The sequence below is a fragment of the Sorex fumeus genome, unplaced genomic scaffold (assembly GCF_029834395.1).
Source record: "Sorex fumeus unplaced genomic scaffold, SorFum_2.1 ptg000149l, whole genome shotgun sequence".
NCBI lineage: Eukaryota > Metazoa > Chordata > Mammalia > Eulipotyphla > Soricidae > Sorex > Sorex fumeus.
This window is the reverse complement of record NW_026606206.1, coordinates 2,381,799-2,387,826: the sequence shown is the minus strand read 5'-3', so window position 1 is coordinate 2,387,826 and position 6,028 is coordinate 2,381,799.

Here is a 6,028-nt window from a genome sequence, read left to right as displayed (position 1 = left end):
GAAGAATGAAAATTATTATAAACTTGAACAAAAGGATATGTGTGTGTGTGTGTGTGTGTGTGTGTGTGTGTGTGTGTGTGTGAGATCTTTAAACAGTACTAAATAATGCACCTTATTTTATGGCAGGGACTGGAGCAGTAGCACAGCGGGTAGGGCGTTTGCCTTGCATGCGGTCCACATGGCCGACTGGAGTTCAATTCCTCCACCCCTCTCAGAGAGCCCGGCAAGCTACCGAGAGTATCTCGCCCGCACGGCAGAGCCTGGCAAGCTCCCCGTAATGTATTCGATATGCCAAACACAAGTAACAAGTCTCACAATGTTATTGGGCCCGATCGAGCAAATAGATGAACAGCAGGAGGACAGTGAGAGTTATTTTATGGCATACAATATTTAAGAAAATTGACTATCAGTTTATAAAATAAACCTATAAAATTTGAAAACTCAAACAGTAATTTTTTAAAATTTTCTTACTAATTTGTCTTGCCGTTGGTTTACAAAATTCATGAAATTATTGGGGTTTAGTGTCTCTGTTATTTAGGGCTGGAGCGATAGCACAGCGGGTAGGGCTTCTGCCTTGCACGCGGCCAACATGGCCGACCCGAGTTCGATTCCTCCGCCCCTCTCAGAGAGCCCGGCAAGCTACCGAGAGTATTCGATATGCCAGACACAGTAACAACAAAGTCTCCAATGGAGACGTTACTGGGCCCGCTCGAGCAAATCGACCATCAACGGGAGGGCCTTTACCTTTACCTTTAGTGTCTCTGTATGCGTATCATTGTAAATAAATTTATTTACTTTATTTATTTACTTTATTAATTTACTATCATAAATCCTGTAAACAGTATATTTCAATAAATCAGCTTATACAAGGGAGCTGGAGACAAGGTTCTGTGTGAGTTCTGGGGTACCATACCCAGCACCACATGGCCCCAAGTGCTGCAGGGGGCTCACACTACCTGATGAACCTGTAATCATCAAACCTGGTACCCTGAGCATCCCCTGGAGTGAAACCTGAGTACAGAGTCAGGAATAAGCCTTGAGAACTGCTGCGTTCGGTCCTAAAACCAAAAAAAAAAAAAAAAAAAAAAACCAACCCTCCATATTCTCCCTTAGACAAAGGGAATAAATTCAAGTGGTGGGAGGAAACCTTCTTCACTGATGAATGATTATCAAACCCCATGAACATGCTGTATATCATAGTAAAATGCCTGATCCATTGCCATTAAATGAAAATAAGGAAAGGAAGCCTGTCATCAGCGATTCACTATATAGGAAATTCTCTAGTCAATATTCTGAAGCAGCATTTCTCAACCACGCGATTTCAAGGGAGCCACAGGGGAAAATTACATGAACAGGGGGTGTTGGCTTGAGAGTGGGGTCAGCTGGTAATGGGACCAGGACACAGGAAGGGAACAAGGTCAGGAACAGGTTTCTGGTTGAGAAACACTGTTCAACAGTACACAGAAGTGATAGGTCAGTGAGATAATAAGATGCCAAACAATTTGGAGAAGATATTTTGTTAATCTTTACTTTTAAACCATCAAGGCTTTTTTCTCTCTCTTTAAACAATTTTTGGGACCACACTTAGTGTTTAGGGTTTGTTTACTCCTGGTTTCTAAACTTTCTCACTGTCATTTTAATATTATATTTTTGGATCTACCAAATCATTTAATATTTGTTCCTTACCATTTCCTCAAATCTTATTACTACTCTCTCCCTGCAATTATGCTTTTCCTTCTGGGTTAAGGAAATCAACGAGACCCAGTTTGCTGGAACTTCCCAAGTTTCAGCTCCAAAACTACCAGATACCATTAACAACTCCTTCAGTCCTTGGAAAACTGAATAGTTGGTAACTTAAATGTGGATTTAAGATTTTACACATTTTTAACTCTTATTTTACTGGGTTTGTGTTAGGAGCTGAATGGTTGGTAACCTAAATATGGGTTTAAGACTTTTCACTTTTTTTTTTTTGCTTTTTGGGTCACACCCGGCGATGCTCAGGGGTTACTCCTGGCTCATGCACTCAGGATTTGCTCCTGGCGGTGCTTAGGGGACCATATGAGGTGCTGAGAATCGAACCTGTGTTGGTCATGTTGGCTGCGTGCAAGGCAAACGCCCTACCCGCTGTGCTATCACTCCAGCCCCACATTTCACATTTTTAACTCTTATTTTAGTGGGTTTGTGTTAGGAGATTTTATATATAGATATATAGACATATGTATACACATATATATATCTTGAAGGATGAAAAGTTTTATATATATGTATATATGGGAGGATAAAAGTTATATGTAACACATTATATGTGTGTTTTGTATCTTTTATTATATACATATATGTATAATTTTCTAACTTTAACTAGAAGCTAAATATTTCTAGGTAAAGATAAAAATGTCCATTATGACTAATGAATAGTATAACCCAGGGTATTAAGGAATTTAGAGAGACCATAGATCTGTAAAGAACACATGTTGGAGTAAATGATGTAAAGGATGGAGAAAAGGATGGAGTGAATATAGAGAGAATATGGTCCCAGAAAGGTAGCCAAAAATGATTCAGAAATTTCGTCATGCCTCGCTAAGCTCCGAAATACAATGATCTAAGTGAATAAGTGTGAATGAATAAATTCTTCAGAAGCATGCTGATCAGATTAAACTTTGAGAAGGACTCTCTAATCATTGGCTGAAAAGCCCAACAAGGAGTTCAGTGTTCTGTGCAGGGATCCTTCAGAATAAAATCTTTCTCTAGGTTTGAAATAGGACAGACAACCTGTATGATGTCTCCTCACTATAAAATTCTATAATATTAGGGCCTTCTTGCTGGGAGGAACAGTGTCATTTGAAGAGTGTTTTATGCACAGCTTTATTCATTATAGCATCTAACATAATAGGCTTTGGAATCAACCTCGTTGTCCAAAGACAGATGAGTGGACGATGAAGGTGTGATATATGGACACAATGGAATGCTATGGCGCTCAAGGGAGGATAAAATCATGCAACTCGCTGCAATTCAGATGGAACTAGAGAATCTCAGTTTCATCAGGGAGGGAAGTAGAAGAAAGAGAAATTACCAGATTTTCTCACTTATCTCTGGTGTATGGAATAGCATCTTGTACAGGGAATGCAGTGGTTCATAGCGGGATCATGAGATGACTCTGGTCTCTACATTATAGAACTGAGAAAGACTGGAAAGAAAATCAATTCAGGTGGGAAGCAAGAAGAAGTGGACAGCAGGTCATGGGCAGGGTGTAGAGAATTTGAACACATTGGTGGTGTGGAGGTGTGGTATATCTCTCTATCAATGGGTAAAGCATGAGATCCAAACTATAGCAGCCAGACTTTAAAATGTGCCTGTCCAGGAGGTAATCTGGGAGTGGAGGGAACTGGATATACTGGTGGAGGGAAGTTCATACTGGTGGTGGGACTGGTACTCTGTATGCCTGAAACTCAACTATGAATTAGTTAGTACATCAAAGTGTATTAATAAACAATATAATAAATAAAAATGAATACACAGGTATACCCAACAGAATTTCTCGCCTTGGCATGACTGACATTTGGACCAACTGATTCTCTGGGTGGGAGGAATATCTTTTGTGTTGGCAGACGTTCAGCAGCATCTCTGGTCTCCATCGACTACATGCCAATAGTAATCCCTGGTAATGACTCCCCAAAATAGCAGGTATGCCCAACGTTTTCCATAGGACACAGTATCATCCTCGGTAAGAGCCCCTGCCTAGCATGCATGGTGTCAAGGATGGAACACAGACTTTGGACTTACAGTGCCTAGAACCTCAATGTAGCTTCCCTACCATAAGGAAGCTTGACTGTTTCCACTGAATGGAAACCCCCTCAATGTGATCCTGGGATGTCAAGGTCAAATTAAGCCTTTAAGTTACTGTACTTGATACTCAAAAATAAAAAAAAGTTGGTTAGTAGCTTTATTATAGTCCAATAGGGAAGACAGGAGTTCTAGGGAAATACCTTTCCCTTTGTGTAATCAGAGCAAAGCCCTTATTCCTAGACTGCACAGGGGTTTAACCACCATGGTTTAACCCAAACCATCTGAGGGGTGGTTTGGGGGTACAGATTCCTCACAAACGGACTTTCGGCCTTCTCCGAGGGCTAGCTGTGGCCATGGCCAAGCACATGAGACAGGCTACTTTTTATCTTCATTTTCAGAAGATGAAAATGAACTTAGCAAAGTGATTCCATGGCCACCTAGGTAGCAGATGGCATGGCTGGAACAGGAGACAGGCACACTGGCTGGGAGACTCACATCTTCTGCCTCTCCTTCCTGACGATATTATTAGTGCTTCCACGAAGTCTCCCAGTGGGATCAATCAGAACTGTTTGCTTTCCCACAACAACACCCCCTCCTTGGCACAGATAAGCCAGTGATGACGATTTTAAAGAGGCATATGGTGCCCAGAATTGACCTTTGGCTCACTATTTATAGGATACTGATAGTAAGAAGTTTGTGCCATCACGCACCATCAGGCAGTCAGCATATTCGTAGCAGGTGTTTAAAATAGCACTTGACAAATATTTATTATCTCCAGAAAACAGGGATCTATAATAGGAACTACCCCATAACTGTCAATTAACAAACAAAGGGGGGCGGGGTGGAAGGGAAGGAATGGTTGGAACAGAGGTAACGTAGGGAGGGAGGGTGATGAGCACTGTGTGGCAGGGTCGGCAAGAACCTTGACCATCAATACCAGAACCTGAACACTGACCACCAATACCAGAACCTGAACACTGCTGTAACCCTGTCCCCTAAAGCACAATAACAAAAACTAAAACAAGTTAAAACAAACATACCAGAGGAGCAAGGGCCCCCAACACAAGGTTAACTCCATAGACAAAAGAAGTGATTCAGGTTACCCCCACTGACAAAATCTGATACACGAATGTTTACAATGCACTTGAAAATGTACTGAATTTTAGGAACTGGAGTGATAGCACAGCAGGTAGGGTACCTGCCTTGCATGTGGCCAACCCAGGTTTGATCCCCAGTGACCCATAAGGTCCCCTAGTCTGCTAGGAGTGATCCGTGAACACGGAGAACGGACAAAGTCCTGACTGCGGCTAGGTGTGCCCAAACCCTTCAACTCCTCCCCTAAATATGCTGAATTTTAGAGAGTAGATGTGCATTTTCCAGACATATCGAATCATTTCTTCCCAGGCAATTTAGTGTAGTGGCAACAGATTTCAAAACACAGGAACTCAACTATTGCAAAAATATTTTAATAATACTGGGTTACAATAAAGATAACATTATTTATTAAATTTGTATTTCTAGTTCCTATTCTTCTGGTTAGCATAAAACTTAACAATTGAATTAAGTTGGGAGGAGGAACTTTGGCTTTTTCCTTTATATTTTTCTGAATTAGTTTACTGTTTATTATTTTCTTTGTGTTTGGGGTCATCCCCACTGATGCTCAGGGATTACTTCTGGCTCTTTACTCAGAAATCACTCCTGGTGATGCTCAGGAGATCATATGGGAAATGGGGATCAAACTCAGGTCAGAGCATGCAAGGCACTGATGTAATATCACCTGACATACTGGTGATATACTGATGTACTGATGTGCTGTGTACCTGATGTACTATCACCCCAGCCCCGGTTTATCTTGTTTTAAAAGGTTCAGCTTTCCTTACTTCTGAAGATAATTCTCTTTGCATCAGACTCAGATGAACTCTGTCATCTATAAAGCGGCAGCTCTTTGATGGTAATTCTTCAGAATAGTCAAGGTTCTCTCAGCAAAATGTGTACTGTAGATATGCATTCAGGTAACCCCACACCCAAAGTCTGATATATGAATGTTTAGAAAGTACTTTAAAATGTACTAAGTTACACCCACCAACTGCCGTGTAACTCCAACAACGGCCAGGATCCAGAGATCATCACACTCAGCTCCTGGGAGAGAACAAGACAGAGTCTCCTACCCTATGCCTGACTGTCTCCACCAGGGCCCAACAGCTGAAGACCACCGAGGCCCAGCCAAGGCCTTGCTGAGAGCACT